The 27,497-nt window shown below is 37.8% G+C and overlaps 1 protein-coding gene across 3 annotated transcripts in view; it reads left to right on the top strand.

Moving 5' to 3' along the window:
• ROBO1 (roundabout guidance receptor 1) overlaps positions 1 to 27,497 on the top strand; it is a 769,638-nt gene that overhangs the window by 183,908 nt on the left and 558,233 nt on the right. The window contains exon 3 of one of the 3 annotated variants that reach the window (XM_078388993.1): positions 6,419 to 6,498. The exons of the other annotated variants lie outside the window; for them this stretch is intronic. The gene's annotated coding sequence lies outside the window, so the exon portion shown is untranslated. The remainder of the gene's footprint in view (positions 1 to 6,418; positions 6,499 to 27,497) is intronic. 3 annotated transcript variants of the gene reach the window in all.

The raw sequence follows: 27,497 nt of genomic DNA, 5'->3' as shown, positions 1-27,497 counted from the left end.
CCTGGAGAGCGAAGTCAAGTGGGCCTTAGAAAGCATGGCTAACAACAAGGCCGGTGGAGGTGATGGCATGCCAGTTAAACTATTTAAAATCTTAAAAGATGATGCTGTTAAGGTGCTACACTCAATATATAAGCAAGTTTGGAAAACTCAGCAGTGGCCAGAGAATTAGAAAAGATCAGTTTACATCTGAATCCCAAGGAAGGGCAGTGCCAAAGAATGCACCAACTACCATACAATTGCACTCATTTCATGCGCTAGCAAGGTTATGCTCAAAATCCTTCAAGATAGGCTTCAGCAGTATATGGACCAAGAACTCCTGGGAGTACAAGCTGGATTTCGAAGGGGCAAATTGCTAGGATTATGGAGAAAGGATGTGCAGGATTATGGAGAAAGCCAGGGAGTTCCAGAAAAACATCTGTTTCATTGACTATGCAAAAGCCTTTGACTGTGTGGACCACAGCAAACTATGGCAAATCCTTAAAGAAATGGGAATGCCTGACCACTTTATCGGTCTCCTGAGAAATCTATATGTGGGACAGGAAGAACTGGATATGTAACAGCTGATTGGTTCAAAATTGGGAAAGGAGTACGACAAGGCTGTATATTGTCTCCCTGGTTATTTAAGTTATATGTAAGTTAAGTTATCAGAGGAACTAGAGACCAAATTGCCAACATGCGCTGGATTATGGAGAGAGGCAGAGAATTCCAGAAAAACATCTACTTCTACTTCATCAACTACGCAAAAACCTTTGACTGTGTAGACCACAACAAATTATGGCAAGTTCTTAAAGAAATGGGAGTGTCTGACCATCTTATATATCTCCTGAGAAACCTATACGTGGGATAGGAAGCAACAGTTAGAACTGGACATGGAAGAACTGATTGGTTCAGAATTGGGAAAGGCATATGACAAGGCTGTATATTGTCCCCCAGCTTATTTAACTTATATGCAGAATACATCATGCGAACAGCAGGACTGGAGGAATCCCAAGACAGAATTAAGATTGCCGGAAGAAAATCAACAACCTCAGATACGCAGATGATACCACTCTGATGGCAGAAAGTGAGGAGGAATTAAAGAACCTCGTAATGAGGGTGAAAGAGGAGAGCGCAAAAATTGTTCTGATGCTCAACATCCAAAAAATAAAGATCATGGCCAATGGTCCCATCAACCCCTGGCAAATCGAAGGGGAAGATATGGAGGCAGTGACAGATTTTACTTTCTTGGGTTCCATGATCACTGCAGATGGTGACAGCAGCCACGAAATTAAAAGATGCCTGTTTATTGGGAGGAAAGTGATGACAAACCTAGACAGCACCTTAAAAGGGATGAGATGGTAGGACAGTGTCACCGAGGCTACCATCATGAATTTGACCAAGCTCCAGGAGGCAGTGGAAGACAGGAGAGCCTGACGTGTTCTGGTCTATGGGGTCACGAAGAGTTGGACACAACTTAATGACTAAAACAGCAACAAAATTAAACATAAATGCCCTTTCATAACATCATGGATAGTTTTTGTGAGCAGTTCCCTATTGCTGGTCTTTGTGACTTGTGGCTCCTCTGATTAGGAAATATAGGATTGAAATACACTTGAGCCTTATCTGCCTTATCAGTTTGGGGTGTTTGGTTTTGGTACTAACTCCCTTCATTAGGAGAAAGCTGGCCTATAACTGACACAAATAAATACTGTAAATAAACTTCTGACAGGCCTGTGTCAGTCTTAAACTGTGACATACTGAAGCAGAGCGTAATCCCCTCCCTTTGGAGACTGGGCCGCAGGGCAGTATTCCAACATGATAATGACTCCAAACACACCTTCCAAAGGACCACTGCCTTACTAGAGAAGCTGAGGGTACAGATGGCCAAGCATGTCTCCAGATCTAACTGCTACGTATTGAGCATCTGTGGGACATCCTGAAATGGAAGGTGGAGGTGCACAAGGTCTCTAACATCCACCAGATGTTGTCGTCATGGAGGAGTGGAAGAGGAATCCAATTGCAACCTGTGAAGCTCTGGTGAATTCTATGCCCAAGAAGGTTAAAGCAGTGCTGGAAAATAACTGTGGCCACACAGTATATTGACACTTTGTGCCCAATTTGGACATTGTCACTTAGGGTATTCACTTTTGTTGCCAGCGTTTAAGACATTAATGGCTGTGTTGCATTATTTTGAGGGGACAGCACATTTACACTATTATACAAGCTGTATACTCACTGCTTTACATTGTAGCCAAGTGTCATTTCTTCAGTGTTGTCACATGAAAAGATATACTAAAATATTTATGAAATATGGGGGGGGTGTACTCACTTCTATGATATACTGTATGTGTACAGAACAGACAGCTGCTCCTGGTCTCTAAGTTAGGGTGGGATTGTCAAGTATGTATATTAGATAGCAGTGTATTGCAACTCCTCTATTTTAAATCCTCCACACTGGAGCTGTGGAGGAGAAGGTACTTAACCCATAACTATAACTCTGATTCCTTGAGAATCAATACAATTGCATTCATTTTGAATCCTGATTGTCTGACTTGGTTTCTGAGATAAATTAAAATAAGAAAGTGAAAACAAAGTTTTAACTGACTTTCTGACTGCAGTTTGGAAGCCTCTCTATAGCTACCTGTGCTTCTTTAAAATTCTCTTTGAAGAGGATCAAGAGGCCCTGATGAACTATGTAGATGGGGTGAGCTGTGTTGCTGGTTGAAGGGAGAACTCCTGTCCAAATTGCAGCCATGAAATAAAGTTAAGCGGTACTTCCTCTCCTCTACTTCTTTTCAAGAGCTGCAGGTGGGAACAGAGGTTAATACATTTTCTTTCCATTAAATCTCTTCTCGTTTTTGAATCAAATTAGCCAATCTTATCTGTTCATTCCTCATCTGTGGGCAATATCCAAACACAAAAGGAATATGCATATAGATAACTTCACTGTACTCAAATAAAGAAATTTCGGGAGGAAGATTGGGGAGGAAGGGCACCATGCATACATGTGGTCTTGTGTTCACTGGTCAGCTCATTAGTAGCAATTTGCTTAGGAAGCATGCATTTAAGGTACCTATAAGGAATTACCTTATAGTTTCCAAATAATGTGTATCTTCAGTTTTCAGGATTGTGGTACACATGTAATATGTAGAAGAAAAAAGATTAATTAAAGTATGAATAAACAAACAGTAAAAAAAAACCTGTTCAATTGATCAATTTTTAACTTTGTAAATAATATTTTGGAAACTATTAGCATTCTAGTAATATTTCATTATGGATGTTCAAATGCAAATAGTTGCTATATGAACACATTTCTTAGAAATGTTTAACTTGTCTGTGGTACTGACTACCCCAAACTGAATCCTAGTAAATACATTCATTCTTCAGCACTTTTTTAATGACAGAGTACAAATGGGAACAAAGCAAACTATATTTCACTTTCTGAGTGAATGGCCTCCATATTTTCTTTCATGGCAATCTTTAAAACCTGGAATGATCAGCATGAGTTAATCCGTAAAATAAGGTACTGACATCCCTGAGTAGTGGCACATTTTATAGACTGCTGCATTACTCCTTTAAATAGAGAAGCCCTTGTTTTCTGGTAACAACTTCAATCAATTTTACAGCAGAGTCTTTAATACTGATTCATGCTTTTAGAGCTGCTGTCTGCCCACTTCTCCCAAATCTTGCTGGGTTTTTCCCCACAGCATTCTTTCATATAATACTTCCATAGCATTCAGATGACAATTTCTTTTTTACACCATATCCAAACCATGGAGGATCTGAATTATATTAAATGCCATCATGTGGCTCACAGAATTTTAGTTTAAGCAGATTTTTTAATCTGATAATTGCCTTTTCTTCATGGTTAGTGCTACTGAAGATGTGGTTGCTTTTCCTTGATCAGCCTGGAAACTACTTTTTTCCCTGAGGTCTTAACCACCCACATGTAATAAAAATTATTTTCAACTGAGTGTGGTAATCTTTAGGTATTGTCACTTCCTTTTGCTATACCTTAAATTGTTTCCACTGCATGCCATGATTTCTTCTGGTAAGTATACATTTCCATCTTACTATGCTTTTTTTTTTGCCTATTTCCACTTACTTTAGTTTCCAACACTAAAATTCCTTGGTATGTCTCTTGTTTTTCCTTGAACACATTATGCTGGACACATTTTTCCTTGGACTTTTGGACACATTATTCTGACTGCTGATCCCCCTTTCAAAGAATATAATTTTGCACTGCTCTCCCCAATACTTAGGCTTTACTTGTCAGGGTTTGCTTCTCTAGCTGTGCAGGAGTATTAAGTAGAGATGGGATATCCATATTCATCTTCTGGGGGAGACGAAAATGAATATTGCCACCACAGGTGGCCAGGCCAATTGAACCTTCTCCCCCAGAACTGGGCCATCCACTTACCACTTGTGGCATGAGGCCTGTTGTCTTTTGCACTGTGCCAGTCATGGAAGTAACCCGACCAAAGCTTCCCTGCCTTCCTGCGCTACTGACCACTCAGGAGTATTGAGGAGATCCGATATCCTTCGTCCTTGCTAGATTGGTCAGCACTTAGGATCTTGCAAAATCAGAGGATAGGTGGGGGCAAAGCTTAAGGTTTTTTAAAAAAATCTATTTTGGGGTAAAGGAGAATAGCAGTAGTTTTAGAGCACATTTTTGCATACAAAGGTTCAGTTCTTGCTGCCTCCGTATGGGGCTTGGAAAGACACCTTTCTGAAAACTCCGAAGAAATGCTGCCAGTCACCATAAACAATCCCTAACAATGTAGCCCAGTGATCTGATTTAATACAAGTCAACCAGCTGTGTTTCCCACATGTCTTACTGTATGGACACAACCCCCTGGACAGAACTTTGGATTCTATCAATTATATTCATACTGCCATTGAACAAAATGCACATGTTGCACTGGCTAATGTTAAGCAAAATATTCTGCTTTGATATTTGAATATGAAGGTATTTGTTGTTGGTAATTCCTAGAATTTCATTTATAAGAATAAAAACAAAAGCTCTAAATAGTTTGAGCAGATCTTCCAGTTAATTTCTTTGTGTACTTTGTTTATGCATTTTGAAATGCTAATATGAGGTGAAGACCTGCTATGTTGCAGGGAAATTGATGTGGTTTGATGTCCAAGAATATATGGACGCATCTATGAGACTACGCTAGTTGAAGACAGATGTTTGTAATTCAAAAATGTCATGATTTTTTTAGCACTAATGTTAATGCATGTATCTTACAAAGGTATGAGTATATATTCACACAGAGAGAGAGAAGAGAGAGAGAAACTGGTCTCTCTGTCAGTCAAAATTGTACATTTATTGTGTCAGCACTTTGACATTTACAGCTGCCAGCTGGCAAATGCAAAAAGGCTTACTATTAAAATCATAACAGTTCTTAGGTTAAGTTTAAAAAATATTCAATAATCAAAACATACAAGGCAGCAAGAATTCCAGAATTTCATTACCGATTTTTACTGGTTAGTTGCCTTTTTTTGGTATCTGTTTAATCCCAAATAACATTATTTAAGAATATTCCTGGTAACCATGCATGATGCACTCAAATGTTTATTTAGGTGGTGGTGGGGGAATAAATGACTAGACATCTAACCTCAGTGCAGTCCCTGAAGGGCCACTATAATTGGTTGCTGAAAGAATGTATTGACTTATGAAGCTGAGTTTCATGCTGTGGGCATATGACACTAAAATTCTGAATGTGGAATAAATGCTTGAAAAATCTCAAGATGACAATGAAAGCATTGCTTTCTAGCCTATAAAACCTTAAACAAACAGACGTGCATAAGAGACCTCTTCACTGTCTGCACTGTGCTGCCATATGTGTACTCACAATCACTTGAGTCCTTTGACAAAAATAACCTTGCCATGGGGGCAAATAATAATAAGAGCCTTGGCTATTGAATTACTGTACCCTTTATTCATAAAATTTATGTTATTTTCTAAAACCAGACATTATGAGTTACAAACTAGCTTTTCAACAATGTACTTCCTGCAATTTGAATTGAGGTACGATGCCTTTATCTCATACATTTTAGTTGTGCACTTCCAAAATTTATTTATTTATTTATTTATTTATTTGTTTGTTTGTTTACTTACTTACTTACTTACTTACTTACTTACTTACTTACTTTATTTAAAATATTTTTATCCCACCTTTCTCTTTGAAAAGGACCTAAGGCAGCTTACAAAAATGAAGAACAGTATTTAAAGTTGAAAACAATGAGTATACGACAGTCATCACCATGATTTAATAAGGAAAATGTGAATCTTTGCCACCACTTTCTGTGTTGTGACGTCTAATGGACTAAAGAAGACATCAATTTTTTAAATGAAAATGGTTTTCCACATATGCCATGAGGGTGTGTGAGGATCTAACTTCATTATGTTTATTTTTTCTATTATCCATTCCAGTGATCCTCTGCTTCAGTATGACATTTAGAAACTGGTTCATCACAACTTTTATGCCAAAGTCTTCACAGAGATATAATTGGGTGAGCTATACCTTTTTTAATGTAAAGCAACTGGGGAGGGGGGCATTACACTTAAATGACCTTGAACGTCCAAACAGTTTGCTTCCAAGAGACATGAAATTAGTATAATTTTTTTTAATATGGGTTGACATAATTCCTTGCATTTTGGATTGTTCTGGATATCATGGCTATCATGATGATGATAGCCATGCCACCCCAAATTTACCTCCACATATGGCCTTTGATATTTTCCTTTCTTCACTCATCTGTGCCAGTCAAGGACTAGGTGGAGAACATGGCTGTGATATCATACAACCAGTGATGGCATGGTTTAGATCAGTGGTTCTTAACGTGGGCGATAATGCCCCCCAGGGGGCGATTTCATTTTTCAGGGGGGCGGTAGAACGAAAAGGGGCGGTGTGGGGGTGCTGGAGCAGAAGGGGGGCGGTAGGGGGGCGCTGGAGCAAGCCAAACCTGTGAAGATGGCTACACCCTTTTTACAATGAGCATGAATATATATTTTCCTCAAATCTTAATTTAGTTTCAGAGTTTTCATCTTGAAATTTTTAGTTCCTGCATTGCAGTTTGCTTTTATGCCCTTTTTATATTTCTTTTTGCGTCTTAAAATTCGCTTGGAACTAAATCATCAAATGTTACTTTTGGGGGGCATTTCATTTTCTTGGAATTGAATTTTGTTTTCAGGGGTCATTGCATTTAAGTGTCTTAAATAAGTAAATAAGTAAATAAGTAAATAAGTAAATAAATAAATAAGTAAATAAGTAAATAAGTAAATAAATAAATAAAATATCATCACTGTGGGGAGGGGGGCGATGATAACTTCTTCAATGGATCAAGGGGGCGTTTCTTTCAAAAAGGTTAAGAACCACTGGTTTAGATACAGGGGGAAAATACCTTGTCTGCAAGTATTTTTACTTGGAATGACCCATTCTTCCCCTTTAAGAGCTGTCACTCTTTCTGGCATGCTAGAAGAATTCATGTACTATCACTGGGGCCAGAAGATCAAGGGGAGTGCTTAACTACCAAGTAATTGGGTCCCAAGAGGTTGTTCACTGTCTTCCCCAACTTCAATAGACCCTTTGTAGCCTGATCCACCCACACCCAAAATCGCCAGTCTGGACAGGACCTTAGCTAGGATTTTCTTCCCCTTATATCTTGGGCATCATCGGCCACTGAAATACAGCTCATAGGGAAAGGTGGTTCTGGGTAGAAGGGTTCTGGGTAGAATGCAGCTTGCAGCCCAACTGTTCACTTGTTTTCAAGAATCACTCCTCAAATGTTATACTTTAGATTAGGAAATAAATTTCACCCAAATCACATTAGCTAACAGTCCTATTGCTGGAGGAAGCGGGGGGGGGGGGTCTTCAATGTGCCCAGTTATATATCCTGTCTTTGATTACTGCTCTTCAGTTAGAGTAACTTGTATTCATTTTTCTTTCTTGGCAATTTTTGTTGAAGTCTGTGTTATGATTTTTACCTAACTTGTGATTGAGATCAACTATTAGACCAAATGAGGTCCCATATTTAAAAAATAAACTTTCTCAGTGCGTTTGTTATTTGGAACTAGAACATGTTAAGGAGCTTTTATTAATTATCCCATTAATGATATAAATTCCTCCTAGCAGATTTCAGAGAATGTAGCACTAAATTTCTTGAAGTAAAGAAGTAAATATTTTCTTATCTTCTGAATATCTCAACATGCAGCATTGCCTGTTACAACTACATGCAGTTTTCACAGCATTATCTTTCCCTCCATTCATCTGAGCATTCCAGAGAGAATGTGAGAGCAGATTGTATACTATATTGGTCTGGGAGGCACAACATGAAGACTTTATTCCCTGCAGATCTGTTTAGTTTGTCACAGATCAGTGTAAGGCTCTTACCAGCTGTTCTACATTCGCTGTGATTATGCATGTTGGAAAATGAGATAAGTAATGCAAGAAGAGAAAAAATGTCTGTGAAAAACAGCAAAAACAAAATAAATATGCAGCTATCTGTCAAAAGCCATAAAAACCCTTCAAAAATTTTCCCCAAATGTCTTTGCTGACTCAAGGTCTGTTCTTACAGTAGTGTAAGGAGTATAGAAATGATTCCTTCATTGTCGAAGCAAGCTAATTACAGTATGTCAATATTCTGCTATTAAGCTCCAAATTATTGCCACAGTGATAGTTGTGAATTCAAACTTGGATTTGATCCTGAAACTCACCAAATAAAGTATATAGTTTGTCCTAATACAGACTACAGAAGTTTACTTTTTGCAGCTTGCTGCTGAATACTGCTCTTACATATGCTTCAGTTTCCACATGATAGTTGCCCATACTGATGGGTTATAACTAATCTGTCAGACTTCAACATTTGGATTCTGGCTATACCCTGCCCCAGTCAAATCCCAACATGGGTTTAAGTATTAGCAATTATTCTGTGGAAGGATTTTCAAGAAGTGGCTTACCCAACCATTAATGATTACACCTGGAGATAGAGACTAATGTGGATCAGTTTACCAAGCAACTGAAAGACGCACATCTAGCCTGGATATAAAAACCTGTTCTTCATGGCCTCTGTGAATCACACCCTAGGTAATCCGTGCCTGCACGCAGCCTCATCGGAAAGTTTTAGAGCTTCTGCGGTAGCAAAAAACACATTAGAATAAGGCCCCTCCTCCCTTGTATAAGTACCTTGGTGCCAAGGCTCCCCTTTCAGTTTCTTTCAACTGCCGCGTTGAGAGCCTCATAGTTCTGCATTTGTGAATAAAGAGAAAGAGAGTTTATTCTTGATTCCTTCTTTAAACTTTTAGATCAAATTCATTATCATCAGAGATTTTTTCTTTTCTACTTCGCTCGGCCTCCGGCTGCAGCACCACCCAATCGTCGTTTTTTTTCTCCTCAAATTATTTTCTCCTATTCATGGCCCCTTTGGACCCGTTTAAACACTGTGTGGTCTGTGATAACAAAAGACCACTCTCCGACGGCCACGCCAAGTAACACTTGTTGTATGGTGGACCTGAATACTGCTTTCCATCAATATTTCTCAGGTGTGGTCCATGTTGTGGTTTATTTTTCCAGCTGTTTAATTTATTTTCAAATTGTTGTTTCTTATATTGAGCTTTTGTTTCTGTTGTTTTCAAAATATTCTCCATTTTTATTGCTTTCAGCAATTTTTCTCTCCTTGTACCGATATAATCATTTAGGCTTATTTATTCTTCCTCTACTACCTGCTGTATTTGCAAGAATCCATGACCTCCAATTTTTCATGGTATATAATGTGTCCATATCACTTTTTGGATGTAGTGTGTGATGCATGTTCATTAGTTTCCATGTTTTTCGATCCAATTATTCTAATAGGATTTGAGTCCAATCTATTATTCCAGCTGGATATCTGATTACTGGAACAGCCCATGTGTTTATGACTTTGATTGTATTTCCCCATTTAATTTTGATTTTAAGATTTTCCAGTCTTTTGATATATTCCCTTTCTGTCAGTTCTTTAGATGTTGTGCAAACACAGCACTTTGTTCCTGTTCAGCAATGAGAAGCCCATTACTAACAAGGTTGGTTAAGGAGATATACTGTATTTTTCCATTTATAAGATGACCCAATGTATAAAAAGACCCATCCTTCTCTAATCCCAAATTTGAAAATTCCATCCCTGCTTTTCCCTTCCTTTTGCTATGCCATGGAGTTTAGCAAAAGGAAGGGAAAAGCAGGGATCAAAGGGCTCCCTTTGACTGCCACTTTTCTTTGCCTTTTGCGAAGCCACGAGGCTTAGCAAAAAGGAAGCAAAGACTCCCTTTGGGTAAAGGCTGCACAATCACAGCCCTTTGATCCTGAAGTCATTTCATGGCTGCTTTATCCAGTTCCTAAACCCCACGGGGCTTAGGCAGTGGGTAACACAGCCGTAGAAAGGGTTGCACGATCGCCTGAAAGGGCTTCAGGATCAAAGGGCTGAGATTGTACAGCCCTTTCATGGCTGCTTTACCCAAAGGGAGCCTTCCCTTCCTTTTTGTTAAGCCCTGTGTTTTCACAAAAGGCAGGGAAAAGCAGCTGCCTTCCGTGTATAAAACCACCCTCAATTTTTTGTTTAATAATTTAAGGGAAAAGTGTTGTTTTATACATGGAAAATATGGTAACTATGTCTACTGGATTTGCAGCAGCTGCAGATTCTTTGGGTCAGAATCTTTTTAAATAGCATAAAAATAAAGTGATGAATCTAATTTGTTAATCTATTCATCTGTATCAGAAATACAAGCGTAATACATATAAATACTGAATATCTTATGTAGAAACATTTTTTCAGTTAACAAAACATTGCACTTCTGATGTTTTCTTCATATTTGAGCCAGTTGCTTTCTCATAACTGTTGTTATACACTGTCAAATTGCCTCTGATTTATGAATGAAATCAAAGTTATTTGTATTGTATGTGTTTACCTCCAAAATGTCCTGTTCTAAGATCTTGTAAATTCAAGGCTGCAGTTTCCTTTATGGAATCAATCTATTTCATATTTTGTATTCCTCTTTTCCTGATGCCTTTCCCATCCTTAGTCTTTTCCAGAAAATCTTGCTTTCTCATGTTGTGCCTAAAGTAGGACAGCCTCAGTTTCAATATTTTTGACTCTAGAGATAGTTTAAGCTTGAATGGATCTAGAACCCACTTGTTTATTTTCTGGCCATCTAGGGTATCCTCAAAGCTCTTGCCCAGCACCATATTCAAGACAAATCCTGTCAGATTTCTTTACTCGCCAACTTTCACACTGTACATGATGTGCATGGTGATCAGGAATACAATAGCGTAGTCTCAGTCTTCTTCTGATTTCTTGGATTCAGTCTCTATTTGGACTAATGATTCAACAAAAGTATATAAAACCTTTAATAATTTCAATTTTTACATTGTCAGCATTAAAGTTGAGTAGTTCTTCTAAAGTCATGATTTTTGTCTTCTTAATGTTCAACTACAGTCATGCTTTGCCACTTCTTTTGCTTTCACTAAAAGTTGCTTTGGGTCATTGCTGCTTTCTCCTGATAAGATATTGTCATCTGCATATCTTAAATCATTGATGTTTCTTCCACTGATTTTTCACTCCTCTTTCATCTGAATCTAGTCTGGTTTTCCCTATGATACATTCTGCATAAAGACTGTACAGATACAGAGATGAAATGCACTTTTATCTGACACCCTTACCTATAGGAAACTCTGCACGTTCTATTCAAATGGGAGTTTCTTGTTCACAAAACAACTTTCACATCAGGACAATCAAGTACTGAGCAACCCATTTATTTATTTCAGAACATCCCTCAGTTTCTGAAGATCCACACAGTCAATGGCTTTGCTGGAGTCTATGTATCATAGACTGATCTTCTGAAGTTCTTTGGTGCTCTTCAGTAGCCAGGGGACATTTGCAATAGAATAGAATAAAATTTTAGAATAAAAAAAATATTTTGATGTGATGAAACATATCTGAAAATTCTTATTTTTACAAGCCATTCTTAGTGTGTATTAGTATGAATGAGGCCAGACCTCCTAGGGGAAAATGCATTAGCCATCAGGAAATCTACAGTCTCAGCAACGTGATTGTTGTACCAGAGATGTAGCATGAGAGGATTTGTCAACTCTATTTTGCCTTAAACTATGCCAAGCCATGCCTCTGCATATCTTTAGGGCTCAGTTACTAAATCATTTACAATCTGGAGAAGCTAACAAATGAGAAATTACATCTTCATAGCAGAGAATAAAGGATCTTTGTTTGAACTGAGGTAATTTCTACTATTCAGAGTACGATGCAGCAAATGTTACAGTCACTTATTGAGAAAATCACTCTATTAAGATTTCAACTGTGGCTTTTCTCCCCACTGCAGTAAGAATCTCTGATACTCACATAGAACATAACCTCGAAGAAGAATTAAGAAGTCGACTTAAAATCTTAAGAGACAGTACTGCAATGTAATGAACATATTATGAGATGTGGTTAGGTGCATGACCTCTTGAGCAAAAACAATTTGATCTTTACAGTAATTTGATCTTTACAGGAATGGGGATGGTTGAATGGCTGCTATATTCAGCTGCTTACTAAACCTTGTAAGGAAGAGGACCAGCACATAGTGAGGAAATTTAAAAGTGCATTTTCCTCCAGCTCTAGTATCCCCTAAGGAACTGTCACACCTCACCAGTCAGATTTCACCACCTGTAACAGCCACAGTGGATTAAACTAGGTTGTAGGGGCCAAACCAAGGACATACGCAGCATCTATATTTTCCAGATTCAGCACTGCTACCAGAAGAGGCCTGCCATTTCCTCCTGGTGTCCCTGTCCCTATAGTTCAGCGGTGTTTCTGAAGCTATGTCAAGCCAGATCCTCTCTTCATTGACAGCACCTGCATTGGATGGAAGAACTCAAGGGAGGGTGGGTAGAGAAGCTGTAGTTGACCATATTATCATTGCCAGTCCCATTGTCCTGCATCCCAGCAGTAGCTTCCTGTGGGTGTTGCAGACTAGCCTGGAACCAGGTGCTACTTTTAACTGCCCATAGCTGAACCCTCACCTTTACTTGATATCTTTTCTCTGTGCTGATTCCTTCTTCAAGTCAAGGGCTGATCCTCCTCCATGTAGGGCTGTTGTCTGTTCACTCCTGAGGGATCTGAGTCTGTGGGGGTAGCCAAACCTTCACCATTCTTAGTATGAGTATCAACTCTTCCATGTTGAAGGATTTGTATAGTGGGAAGACTCATTCATTCATTCTCATTTATATATCATTCCTCTGTCCGAAGACACCCAGAATGGCATGAAGCATAACTCAACAATATATATAATGAAACAAAGCTATGTAAAAGCGAAAGAGAGAGAGAGATTTTGCTACCTCAATGGTAAAAACACTGCTTAAATTAACAATGTCCAGAAACCTACCTGTTTCAGGTTACATATTTCACCACATGCATATTTCACCACACTGCACTACATGTGTAGAGAATTGTTGTTAATAATTTAGTAACAATTCCACCTCTTCTCCCCTTCTGAATTTCTACAGAAACATCATTCTTTTCAGAGACTCAGAATTAAAGTTCTAGAACATAGAAATAGCAATGTTAAAAATATATATCTTTTCACACTACAACACCCATGTGACTTAGCAACCTTCGGAATGGCACCGCCACAATAATGAATACCTGTAAAAGTTATACTGAATGGTACTTCTAAGGATTTATGATATTATATGCATACTATTTTATGCTAGTAGAAGTACAGAAAAAGCATCCCAATGTTTCACATCTATGCTGGAGATATGGAAGTGGTAGGTGAGTGGGGACTTCATAAGGACTTGTAAATTTTTACTGTCTGATATTTTAAAGATGGAAAATAACACTACATTCATTTGGCCCCTTATCAGTCTCTTGGTATGTGCAAAAGAACTACTGAGGAAATCACATGTACTTATGGTTTCTCATTTGTTCACAACTTCTTAGACTTTATTGACAAAAGTGAGAACAGATCAACTTACTCTTACATTAAATAGAATGTACATTATAAGGCTAATTGTTCAGAACTTCAGAAGCTCCTATCCAAGCACAAGCCAGAGAACTTCATTAGCATCCAAAGTGCAAAATAATAGAGAAATAATGGCACTCTGTTCAAGACACTGAGTAGTTACTCCAGTTTTGTGAAAATCACAATTTCTCTGAAATGCTTTTGGATAAATTAAAAGGCAAAATGAATTAGTTGCAGCTCTTTCACTTATCAGCTGCACTGTGTGCAAATATTTAATTGAGTAACTCTCTGGGATGATTCACAGTTACATTACATGGTGGGTGTGATTTAATTTTCCTTCAAGTGTTGCAAACAAATTCATTTGTTTCAAAATGCTGAAAAAGCAAAGACTATTTTCTCATTGCATTTTGTTTCCTTTCTCTTCTCTGCTATTTTTAAGGCTTCGTTGGACAGCCACTTTGCTTTCTTGCATTTCCTTTTCTCCGGGATGGTTTTGCCTTCTGGCTGGGATGTTGCTGCCGTCTGTACAACAGTACGAGCCTCCATCCATAGTTCTTCAGGCACTCTGTCCACCAAATCTAGTTCCTTAAATCTGTTCTTCACTTCCACTGTGTATTCATAAGGGATTTGGTTTAAATTATACCCGACTAGCCCAGTGATTTTTCCTACTTTCTTCAGTTTAAGCTTGAGTTTTGCTATAAGAAGCTGATGACCAGAGCCACAATCAGCTCCACGTCTTGTTTTTTGCTGACTGTATAGAGCGTCTCCATTTTTGGCTGCAGAGAATATAATCAGTCTGATTTCGGTATTGCCCATCTGGTGATGTCCATGTGTAGAATCATCTCTTGTGTTGCTGGAAAAGAGTGTTTGTGATGACCAGGTTGTTCTCTTGACAAAACTCTATTAGCCTTTGCCCTGCTTCGTTTTGAACTCCTAGGCCAAACTTACCTGTTGTTCCTTAAATCTCTTGAGTCTCTACTTTAGCATTCCAATCCCCTATAATGAGAAGAACATCTTTCTTTGGTGTCAGTTCTAGCAGTTGTGGTAAGCCTTCATAGAGTTGGTCAATTTCAGCCTCTTCAGCATTGGTGGCTGGTGCATAACTTGGATGACTGTGATGTTGAAAGGTCTGCCTTGGATTTGTATTGAAATCATTCTATCATTTTTGAGATTGTATCCCAGTACAGCTTTTCCCACTCTTTTGTTGACTATGAGGGCTACTCCATTTCTTCTACAGGATTCATGCCCACAACAGTAAATATGATAATTGTCTGAATTGAATTCACCCATTCCCATCCATTTTAGTTCACTGACGCCCAGGATGTCGATGTTTATTCTTGCCATCTCCTGTTCGACCACATCCAGCTTACCAAGGTTCATAGATCTTACATTCCAAGTTCCTATGCAGTATTTTTCTTTGTAGCATTGGACTTTCCTTTCATTTCAAGGTACGTCTGTAGCTGTGCATCCTTTCAGTTTTGGCCCAACCACTTCATTAGCTTTGGAGCTATTCGTACTTGTCTTCTGCTTTTCCTCAGTAGCATATTGGACGCCTTCTGACCTGAGGGGCTCATCTTCCAGCATCATATCTTTTAGCCTTTTGTTTCTGTTCATGGGGTTTTCTTGGCAAAGATACTGGAGTGGCTTGCCAGTTCCTGCTCCAGGTGGATCGCATTTAGTCAGAACTCTCCACTATGAACTGTCCATCTTGGGTGTCCCTGCACAGGATAGGCCATAGCTTCTCTGGGTTACTCAAGCCCCTTCACCACAACAAGGCAGCAATCCATGAAGGCATTTCACCCCATACCTCTCCAAAAATACATTGATTCTTCTGCTTGCCTAAAGCCTTTCCCTTTCAAAAAGACATATGCCAAGTATAAATTTCATCTGCCCGCTATAGCTGCCTTCCACATATATATTTTTTTAAAAAAACAGTGGTGAGGTAACTTTATACTGGCTCCAGGATTTCCAGTTATATCAGAACTGGGTGATTTGGAGTCATTATTTTCAGCGCCAGCCATTCGGTTTTGAGAAAAAGTATCTGTTCCCTGGTTTTCAGATATGGAGAGCTACAGGTGGAACTTATAGTCTAATGTTATACATGTCTTTATACTTCTGTTTATTTACTTTTTTAATAGTTATGGGCTGAAGTATTTGGTTTAATAGATTTCAAAGTTTGGTGGAATTTGCAACTTTAAAAAAAATGTTTCCACCAGTTCAAGTGGTGACTTGGCTACTTGCAAAAAAACCCTGGCTATATTTTTAGACATTATTCCACAATATCCTTCACAGATTTATTCAGTCCCAGGATGGGAAATGGGCTCCTGTGATTAGCCAAGTGACTACTTTTTATTTTATTATTTCCCAGCGGCTTGTTATGCTATTTTTTTAAAAAAGAAAGAAATACCTTAGCAAATTCTAATTTATAAATTAGGATTTTTCTTTGTTTTTTGATGTGGTCAAACAGGAGTTTGTTTTTAAAAGATCTATATAAAGCAAGCACACAAATCGTATCACTTTACAATACAAGTAACAATTAAAACAAGTGCTTAATGTCTATATTAGAAGGCAGAAAAAAGCTCACCTTGTTAGAGAGGGCCTTCAATGAAATAACTGTTTCTTGCAGCTGAAGACATTTCAGTGCAGGAAAGTATACAGTGGTGCCTTGCTTAACGAGTGCCCCGTATAGCGATGTTTCCGTATAGCGATCCCTTTTTCGGGATCGCTATACGGAAACATTCCCGATCTTCGCAATGGGGAAAACCTGCATTGCGAAGATCGGGTATTGCGGTGGCCATTTTGGAGCCACCAAACAGCTGTTCGGCGGCTCCAAAATGGCCGCCGGAAGCCCGGAAATGGCTGCCGGCAGCCATTTTCACGCCCTGCCCTCGCTTAGCGAGGGCGCGAAAATGGCTGCCGGCAATTGGAATCCTCGCTGAACGGGTAAGTAAGAAAGGTATTGGAACACATTAAACTAAGTTAAATGTGTTTCAATACATTTTCCCTACCCGTTTAGTGACGATTCCGCATAGCGAAGGTTAATCCAGAACAGATTAACCTCGCTATGCGGGGCACCACTGTATATGCTCTCTTGCATAAATCTTAGCTCATAAATTCTCATCACTATCCCTTTCTGCTAGCACCCCAAAAAGAATTACAAAAGGGATAACTTAATGGGTTCAATATAGCAATGAAAAAACAGGCTTTAAAGAAAATAATAATAGAAAAATCAACATAATTTAAAATGACAAGAAACTTCAAGAGATTGTATCTTCTATGAAAGCTGGTACCCTTTTATGTGTCTACCTAAAAGACAATGGTCATATATATACAGTGGTGCCCCGCATAGCGAGGTTAATCTGTTCCGGATTAACCTCGCTATGAGGAAACATCGCTAAATGGGATGCAAAATGCCATTGGAATGCATTAAACTTAGTTTAATGCGTTCCAATGGCTTCTATACTCACCGTTAAGCAAAGTTTCCTCATAGCGCCACCATTTTCACCTCCTTGGTAAGCGAGGGGCAGGGCGCGAAAATGGTTGCGGCGGCCATTTTGGAGCCGCTGAACAGCTGATTTCCCGGTGTCGCAATGCGAAGATCGGTAAGCGAAATGCTTACCGATCTTCACAATGTGAGTTTTGGCCATAGAGGCCATTGGTAAGCGATAGCATTAGCTATCTCAAAAAAGAGATCGCTATGCGATTTCATCGTTATACGGTGCACTCGTTAAGTGAGGCACCACTGTATATTCCTCCATGTCATCATGCATGCCTTTGAAAAAATGTTGTAGACTGTGGAAATAGCCATTTCAATTTATACTTAGGTCAGAAACATAACTTGTCTGGAATATATATTGTCTGTCAGCTATTGCGTGGGGTTTTTTATTACTTTTATTGACTTGTTTAATTTTCAATTTAAATTTGTAATGGTAAGATTATAATTAAAAAAATGAAGATGGCTGAAAACAGAAAATGAGCCAATATGTATTTTTAAAGAAACTTGAAGCTTCACTGAATTTGCAACACTGTGATGGCTTCAGACTTATGCACATTTATTTGGGAGCATCATGTGTTTAAACTGGTGGCTTTATCTGCAAGCAAATATTCATAACTTTAGCTGTTCGATTTTTATATGAGTACTCACCCATTTATAAGTTTTATATTTGAAGTTGTTAGCACCAATGTGGAAAATATTGACATCTTTTTGACTTGTGCAAAATTCTTGCTTTGCTGTATCTCAAGAGTGAAGCATTTTGTATGGAGGATCAAATTGTTGATCTAATGTTAATTTCCTAGAGTATTTAATCGCCCATTAAATTTAGATTTACATTTTTATTGGTTTGGAAGTCATTATTATTGTATGCTGTGGCATCAGTTTTCTAAATTGGAACTTCGTGCTTTCAAGCATAGCAGTCTTCATTTCAAAGAGAGTATATGGATGATGCACTGAAGAGTGCCTACTGTCACACAATGCTTTTCAAGGATTAACAGCAGCTAGTCCTCTAATCTGGCCTGGAGGAAAGTATGAAGAAAATAGTAGTACTTATTGTAGTAGTGTTTCTGCTAAAGAGTTTAACCGTTTTTAATGAAAACTATTGTTCTCTGATGTCTTCTGTTATGGTATGGTTTTGGCAAAAATGAATTAATTTTAAAGCTTTGCTTTCACTTCCTATGACCTAAACCAGATGCAACATCTTGAGGTGAAGGGACAGTATAATAATTATTTTGCCATTTACATTCTGACTCCAAATAAATTTAGTAAATTTTGATTCACCATTTTTTATTTCGTCATTTGCACCAGATGTTAAGATTCTGAGGGATCCCTCAGTGACAGTTAGATCACAGACAATTGGGATTTGTGGTTCATGTTTAATTTATTATTTCACTCTTAATCTATCTGATTGTCATAGAGCTTCTCCCATACATAGTTTTTAGAAGAACTTAAATTTCTGGACAAATTAATTTCCCTCTAAGGGCAAAATCCTAACTAGTCAAACTAATTCAGTTGAGGCTGTGCTGAATCCAAACCCCTACCAGCGTAGGAATGTTGGAAAATACAATACTTATCCTGGCTTTTATCCTGAAATAACCTATCTTAGTCTTGGCCTAACTTCGTGCCAACAAAGACATCACCTGAGATAGACATGATGACCATGGCCTTGGTCTGCATCGCAGTTTCCCAGGAAGGCCTCTCTGAAGATGCCGGCCACAGAGACTGGCGAAACGTTAGGAAGAGCAACCTTCAGAACATGGCCAAAGAGCCCGAAAAACCCACAACAACCATTAGATCCTGGCCGTGAAAGCCTTCGCGAATACAATCTTTAAACTCCTCATTGTTAGCTGGTTGGGTGTAGTAGTCTGGGCAACAGTCAGGATGAAGCTATTGGATCCTTGTTTGGAACATGATGGTACACTGGCAGGGGAATCCATGACCTTTCCCCCCTAAAAATCTGAAAAATATTGCAGTTGGTGATGCAGGAGAAAAAAAATATTGATGCTAATATTTAAAATATTAAACAGAAAAGATTAACTATTTAAACAGCTACCTCAGTTTCTAATTAAAATATTGCTTCCTTTTTTTCTGAGGATTTGTCTGCATACAACAGGAGACAAACAAAATCTTTATTTAAGCAGGTCAAAAAAAAGTGATGTGAGTCAGTGGCTCCCTTCATAAATTGGGGAGGGAGATAGATTTATGTTATCCTGGGGGGGGGAATCACATTGCAATACTAGAACTTTCTTTATTACACAATAAAAAAGAAAGTCTGATATCAAAACTTACTGATTTTTTTTTAAATCAACCAAAACATGTGAAGGTGATAAGAGTCACTCTGGAATATTTATTTAAGTTTGCTGCATAGATTTAGATTTATCTTCCTTCTGAAACTCAGGCACAACATTGTCTGATACTTAACGAGAAATGCACGTGTGCAATGAGGGAAGAATAGAACTGCTTGAAAATAAATCAGCATTTTAGTGCAATAAAGGACATTAGCTGTGATTTATATGTGAGAGGGTATGAAAAGATTTTGTTTCCTTTCACTTCCCAGCGGCATTCCACTATGCTGTAATATTTACCACCTACATAGATAGTCAAATAGCCTTAGAAATCATTTATGTACAAATCTAAAACAAGGAATATTTGAATCATATTATTTTATGGCTTTCAAGTAGGTTTATGAAGCTCAGGGGTTAAGAATTCAATTATCTACCATGCTTCTGAATTACTGGCTTCTGCAGGCTGATGCATGCCCATAGGTGTGTGCCAAAAAAAGAGAGAATATGTTAAGCGAACCATTCTGTTGTAAATTAAATATTAGAATTTCTCATATTAATTGGAAATTATTGATGAAGTGCAACCAGCATTTACATGCTAATGTATTTTAGAGTTCCCCTGAATTGCAATAATTTTAATGTTTTCTGCCATTCATAGAACTTATAAAGAAATTAGTATGAAAGTATGCTGCCAGAGTTAAGGAAGAACCAAGAGAATATTAATGCATCTTTATAAGAGTATCCCTTTCATTAATTTATGAGATCTAAGTTTTTTTTTAAAAAAAAGTGGTTAGATTGATATGTTTAGGTAGATTAAAAAGTAAGTGTGATACCATACCAACTTTTCATAAAGTTCTAAAGTTCACCTTGTATTTGCTGGTAAGACTGGGAAAGACACCTGTTTGGGATCCGAGGGGTGGTGATGGTGGTCAAGCCCAATGAAACAGAAACAAATAGTAAGCTACATGGACCAATGTTCTAAGCCAGTTTTTTATGTTCCTGTAGAAAACTTACATTTCACAGCCAGGTCGCAATAGCTCCCCATCCGTGTTTAAACTTTGAAAATGCACAGCAGAAAGATCAGTTCTTACTTTATAATTTCCAAGAAGCCTGAGTATCCCGATTTATGGAGGGGACGTTTTAATCTGCAGCTTGGAAGTGGGGAGGATGGCAGCTGTTTTCCTTGGCCACTTTGAATATTTCTCTCTGCTAATACAGTCCCTTCAGACACCCAGGAACATTCCAGCTGTACCAGCCACTCAGCATTACCATCTAACTGTGCAGAATGAGAAGACAGGGCAGCAGACTTCTTCAGCACACCCTATTTCCTATTTAAAATTTTATCTGTGGGATAACTGGCCCTGCCCGTCGCATTTCTGCATCATACTAACTCTTTTGTTCCTATACGATGCTTTTAATTTTTCTGTCATAGCTTCCATTTGAAGCCTTGAAGGAACTGGGCCAATATCATTTGTGGCACACATGGGATCTTAGGGTTGCTCCCCAATAGGGACATATCCATAAGGGATCTCAGACTGAAGCTTCCAAGCATTAACCCAGGCTGTCATCTCCTCATCTCCAAGAGGCAAAAAGCAACCCACAAAGTGGCTAATGCCCATGCCGACTCCAGTGTTTCACCACCCTATTAATTCTTCAGCTGATGGGTTACCTGTGAGTTTACCTGGTGGTGAATCCATTGATATATGCTCTGCCAAAATATGTAGTCAGAAACACTACAGTTGGGCCATCTTTCTTTCATCAGTTACGGTGATGTTTTTTCTCCTTTTCCTGCAAGTGTTTTCTGTGCAAGACTCAAAGAGGTTGGTGTATAAAATAATACTGAAAAACTTCCACACACAGTAGCAGTCTGAAATATGGTCTGCTCCATAGATATTTCTAGTCCTTTTTGACATTCTGAGATTTTAATAATGTAAAATGTAAATTATAATGCATCTACTGTAGAACATTATATTTGTGCTTTTTAACTCTGTTAATTGGAAACTGATTTGCAAAAATTGGGTAATCCTTAGCTAATGTGGAATCATAAAAATGGAAAGGCAATAGTTTGGCAAAGCATATGTAAGGCTGCAGCTGAGATCCACTTTATTTACAGTTAATCTTGAGTAGCAGAGGTTGTAAATCTTCAGTGTCAGAGACACTGGAGGGGTATTTCAGATTTTATGCTGGTCAGCATTGACACTGCCATGTGGTGTGGCTTATTGCTATGAATTAAGAGAAGTTACCTCATTTTTAACCATATCAAATTGAAAATCTGACATTTTTTACTCTGATATTCTGTGGAAAATTTGTATCTGGGTAGTTTTTTGTTTGTTTGTTTGTTTTTGCTATTTGAAAGTGGTGACTATGTTCCATCATAACTTTCAGAAGAAAGTCCTCTAGATTTATAGAGACCAATGCCTTTATCAATATGTGAAACAAAGTCTTACTGTGTCTTTCCACCCCTTTGGATCGTGTATGTTTATTGGTAATGCTTTCATACCACTGAGATCCACATAAAAGATACTGTATTTTATGAACATCATGGTTTGGGGGGGCTGAAGAGATGGAGAAAACAGGTAATGTTCAAGGAGAAAGAGAGATGTCTCTCTGCATCATGCATACGTATGGTTAACATAAGCATGTTATATTTCATCAAAGTTACAATGAAAACTTTCTTTATCTTGCTGTACTCAGCTCTGGCTCTGGAGGGTAGACACCATTCTTGCCACCATGTAAAGAGGAATCCCAGCCCAATGGGGGGGGCTTGTCCCATGTATATCACTAAACATCATTAATATAACCAGTGGTTTCCAAGCCCACATTGGAGCATGTTGTCATAATCTGGATTTTGGCCTGTTTTAAACATAGTTTCAGTATTCAGATGCTACATGTAATTATGATTAAAGAACTACACTGGGTGTGGATAACTCTAACCTTCTACATGTTTTTTTCTTTATCTCCCATCTGCCCTGGGCAGTGTAGTTAACTTTGAAGTATTATGGGAGCTGCAGTCTACAAATATTTGGAGATATACAGCATGTTTGTCCATCCTTGGTGTACAATACAGACGTATACATAATATTCTACGCTCAAATTGCACTCCATATTCCAAATCATATAATTCTATTAGTCAAGTTGATAATGTGTCTCAGATTGTTTTAACATGTGACTACTAAGAATGGAAACAAAGCTTGCATTAACTAAATTTATGTTTTTATCCAATTCATTGTTTACAATACTATTAATGAAAGCATACGTGTATCTTATGGTTATGTACCTTGCTGAGCAGACTCTCTTGCAAGCTGCTAATATTCCAAATTCCTGATTTATTGTTCATATAGGTCTGAAAGCTTTAGTTTTTATAACCAGCACCCTTTCTTCACTTTCTGTCTCATTTATCTTATGCTCATGTCATATTCCACAAAATCATCCCATCTTTCTCACAGCATGATTTCAGTGAACAATATTTTGTATAATGTTAATCACTGTCTATGCAATGCTTAATATGTCATTTAGACAGGGGCCAAAATCCTGTTGCTTATGTAATAAACTGCACCAGAGGGTTTCCATTTAATCAATGGAGTTTAGTAAGTCAGTTTCTCCATTAGTTCCACAGATTTAAACAGTCTTACTCTAACTGTATATATAGTATAGTAAGTCACAGAGCCGGCCAATTTGAATCAGCGGAACTTATGGAAGAGTTGACTTGCTAATCCCTGTTGATACAATAGACCTACTCTAGTGCAATTGAGTATGCTAAGCAACATGATTTGGTTGTTACTTTAAAAACAAGCAGTAACCATATTCATTATATATGCTGAAATGTGGCAGATACCTAAGTTTTGGTTTCTCGATGTTCCTCTCTCCCTTTTTGTACATGTAAAACCCATATATCAGATTATAGCAAAGACAGTACAGTTTTATCAATCAAAAGAGCATTTTGGTGCAACATTCGTAGTTTGTATTCAGAGTAAATTGGGAGAACGTGATTCCCGCTGAATTCGAAGTCATTACCAACTTCTTCCATTGGTTTCATGTTCAACTAACATATTTGGATGAAACCCATTATGTACTGAGAGCCAATACTCTGAAAATAGGAGCATTAATGTTCATTGTAGCTGAATTGTGAACCACTGCAGGAGTGAAAAAACATGCTTTGGTTGAGGACCACATATTCCTTATGGCTAGGCAACAGTAAGAGATGGGTACTGAAAGTTGACAAGACTACGTTTTTTCTTTTTCTTTCTACCATCATGTTTTCTGCCTCCACTCTTTTTCTGACAACTTATATCCAGTTCCTTCTCTGCCACCTCCTTTTGCTTTCCTCCTTTCTGGATTGCCAGGAAATGTACAAGAAGAAGAGACTGCTGTTGACACGGGCAAGGGAACAAAAGGAATTGGATCACTTGTTCTCGTTTGACTTTTTCCATGTATCCTTCCTCTGCCCCACCAGCAACCACATGTAATTAAGTAGATGGCAATATTTAATCCATGGGCTTCAGATTGCCAGTCCCAATCTTTTACTGCAACATTTCTAAAAAGAGAAAAAAACACCTTCCCTTATTCTGTTCTTCAGTCCTGATGAATAGAGTCTAATTCTACCCAGACGGCAGTAATGATTTATAATGTGAGAGAGGTTAAAAATAGTGGCTCAAAGGAGCAGTTGGCTCAGAGAACTGGAATCCAGAGGAGAAATCACACATGTTGCTTACTCCCTGTCTCTAATGCAGTGTAAGGCGTGCGGTAAATAATTCAGTATATTTGAAATATATATATAATTTTAGCACTTAGAGAAATGGTATCTTTGTTTACAAGTGGTGTTCATTTTTCATGTCATTGTTCTCTGAGGAATTGACATAAATCAGCAGAGCTCAAATGTACTTAGTTTCGGTGTGGGACTCACAGCTGTTTCCCAGAAGTTCAGTTGTGAGACATGAGAAGCACGGTGTGAGTCACAAGTTAGACAGGCAGAGTCAGATGTATCCAGTTACTCACCATGATATACTCACTTTACATGTGCCCACTGGAGATTACGATAACAAAAGAATTGTGTTCAACTTCCGAGAAAGTGTGAGTTTAAGAAAACAGTTAAATAATTTTCTCTGTAGCATTTTATAACCATGATGGTATTAAATACAGTCAATCAGTGATGTGATCCATCAGTGATACATGGATGTATTAAGTAGTGAATAGGCATAAAATAAAAATATTTTGCAAGAGCCCAGTTGGCTAAATCCTAAAATGTTAAAATAGTAGTATACAAATGAGTGTTCAATCTATATATGCATTCATAGAATGTCAGTAATTAGATTTTAATTAGATGTGGAACATTTTGTTTGCAGAAATAAAACTGGTAAGTCAGTTTTCCTAGTTGCCTTACCAGAACAAGCAGAATTTGGGATATTCTTGACAGGTATAAGAACTGTCCAAACCATGGATTTTCCAGAGCTCTGATTTACATGAAGAAACCCACACCCGTTCCAGACAGAAAGAACTTACAGGATCAGACTGTTGCAGCCAAAACATTCAGGACAACTAGACCCAGAAGTGGAAGAAGCAGGGCTACAGGAGTTCCCTTGAACACTTATATACTGTACCTATGAGCTAGACTCCATCTTACTTTCATAGATTTTGTGATAAAAACTAAGAACATAAGTGTAACAGGTTGGTTTGTTTTAGCCTCTATTTTCAGGACAGGGTTTGCAGGAAATATAGCTAGCACCTCCTATGTGCATTTTTCCCAGTTTCCCCTTCTAAAGTGGTATAGATAGGATAAAATATAAAGACTTTTGATTATAAGAAAGTGGCAGCTATAGAGTTGATGGTGGATAAATTAACTCACAAGATTCACATTTCCATGTCTATTTTATTTTATTATACTATAACAGATAGCATTTATAGTCAGCATTTTTTTTCCTGGAATTTAAAAGGCTTGGGTGAACCCAATGGTAATTAAATAGGACATTCTGTTCATAGTTGGCCAAACTACAAGTTTAATAGGATGCAGTAATGGATAGCATATATTGAAACACAATATAAAATATTTAGCAAACACATATAAATGGTTTTAATGGGGAAGAATTATGCATATACTCTTTAGCTGGGAACATTTATGCATATGCTATTACACTCACTTGGAATTATATCCCATTGAAATTAGTGAAATTCAGAATATGACTTGGAACATGTCTTAATAACAAAGAAACCAAGAAAACCCATTACATGTGTTTCAAGATATCCTGAAAATGCTATATATAAATAATAGGATGGTTAGTAGCCGAAATCTTGTTGTTTAACATACTAACTTGATATTAGAACTGCTGGATAGCTCAGTGGTTTAGGTCTCTGCCTGCAAAGGCTGAGATTGAGAGTTCAATTACCCACTGTGACTCTTGACACCTGAAGATCGTTTCCTTTCCAGCTATGGAGATGGTGGTGGTGGTTATGCCCATTGAATCAGTGGGGATTTGGTGAGTCACTCCCTATAAGTTCTACTGATTCAGTGGGCCTACTCTAGTTACAACTATGCTAAGCAACAAGATTTCAGCCTGTGTGATTCAATGCAAACATATTTCAGAAGTAAGCCCCACTGAGTTCAGTGGAGCTTCTTCCATTTATTTTATTTATTATTTTATTTCTACCCCGCCCTTCTAGACAGAGTCTACTCGGGGCGGCTTACAAACAGTTATAAAACATCATAAAAATAATCATCATGAAACAATTGCATATATTCATACTAAATGTGCATGAGATTTCTGCCTAGATTCACCAGTCTCCACCATAGGATGACTGATATTTCTTTCTTTGTTTGATTTATATATGAATTGGGGAGGGGCCTGAAATTAATAGGAAGGAAAAGTGAAATACAACAGTGTAATAAAATGCAGCATAATTTAATTATGCATTATTTTACTGTCACGTCATTTATTTTATTGTGCTTAAACGTATTAAACAGTATAACTGAAATGCAGAAAATCTAAAATGTATAATGAATCTGGATTAAAACCCTGTGCAGCTCAAATACATTGATGCTCAAGGGAGTGGTTTATATTCCGAAGTCCTTTTACACACAAGGGCTACAGTGCAGAATTCTCTTTTTTCAGAAACCTTGAGATGAGTGTAAATATCACGTTTAAAAGACAATTAATCATTATAACTGTGGCACTTCAATAAGTATATGTATGTTGTGTTTAGTTGGGGAATATAGGAATCATCGTAAAAATTGTAACACATAGCCTAAGTCCCAAATCACTGTGTCTTGTAGCTGCTAAAAGGATACAGAGTTTTATCTAGTAAATTATAACAGCTAGTATAAATCTACTGTGAGCCCAAATCCAAAGAGAATGGATCAAAGCATTACATAAACTTCCTGGTGGACTGTACTCATCTTTCTCTTATTCCTCTCTTCTCTGATTTTGCAAGCTGAAACTTGTAATTGCTTCACTGTAATAAGCAAACTTAATATCAAATCTGCTAGTGTAGACTAAAATTTTATGATAGGTTACTGCCTTGAATTAGCATGGTTAGAAGCATTCCCTGAAATCTTCTAAAATTTCTGAAGAACATCTTCAAAAGATCTTATAGTATTTATTCCCTGTGCATTTCTCTGAAAATGCTTTCCTGCAGGGTAAGCAGGTGTGAGCATACAGAATGGCTAAGGCTTTTATGGTGCTGTGTCAGATGTCTTTTAGATCCTTAAGAAATTAGATTGAACCAAAGAGTGATAGTAATAGTGATAAATATTTCAAAGCAT

This window comes from Pogona vitticeps, chromosome 3 (genome assembly GCF_051106095.1).
Source record: "Pogona vitticeps strain Pit_001003342236 chromosome 3, PviZW2.1, whole genome shotgun sequence".
Classification (NCBI taxonomy): domain Eukaryota; kingdom Metazoa; phylum Chordata; class Lepidosauria; order Squamata; family Agamidae; genus Pogona; species Pogona vitticeps.
The sequence above is the reverse complement of the archived record's forward strand: the minus strand, read 5'-3'. Positions and strand labels throughout refer to the sequence as shown.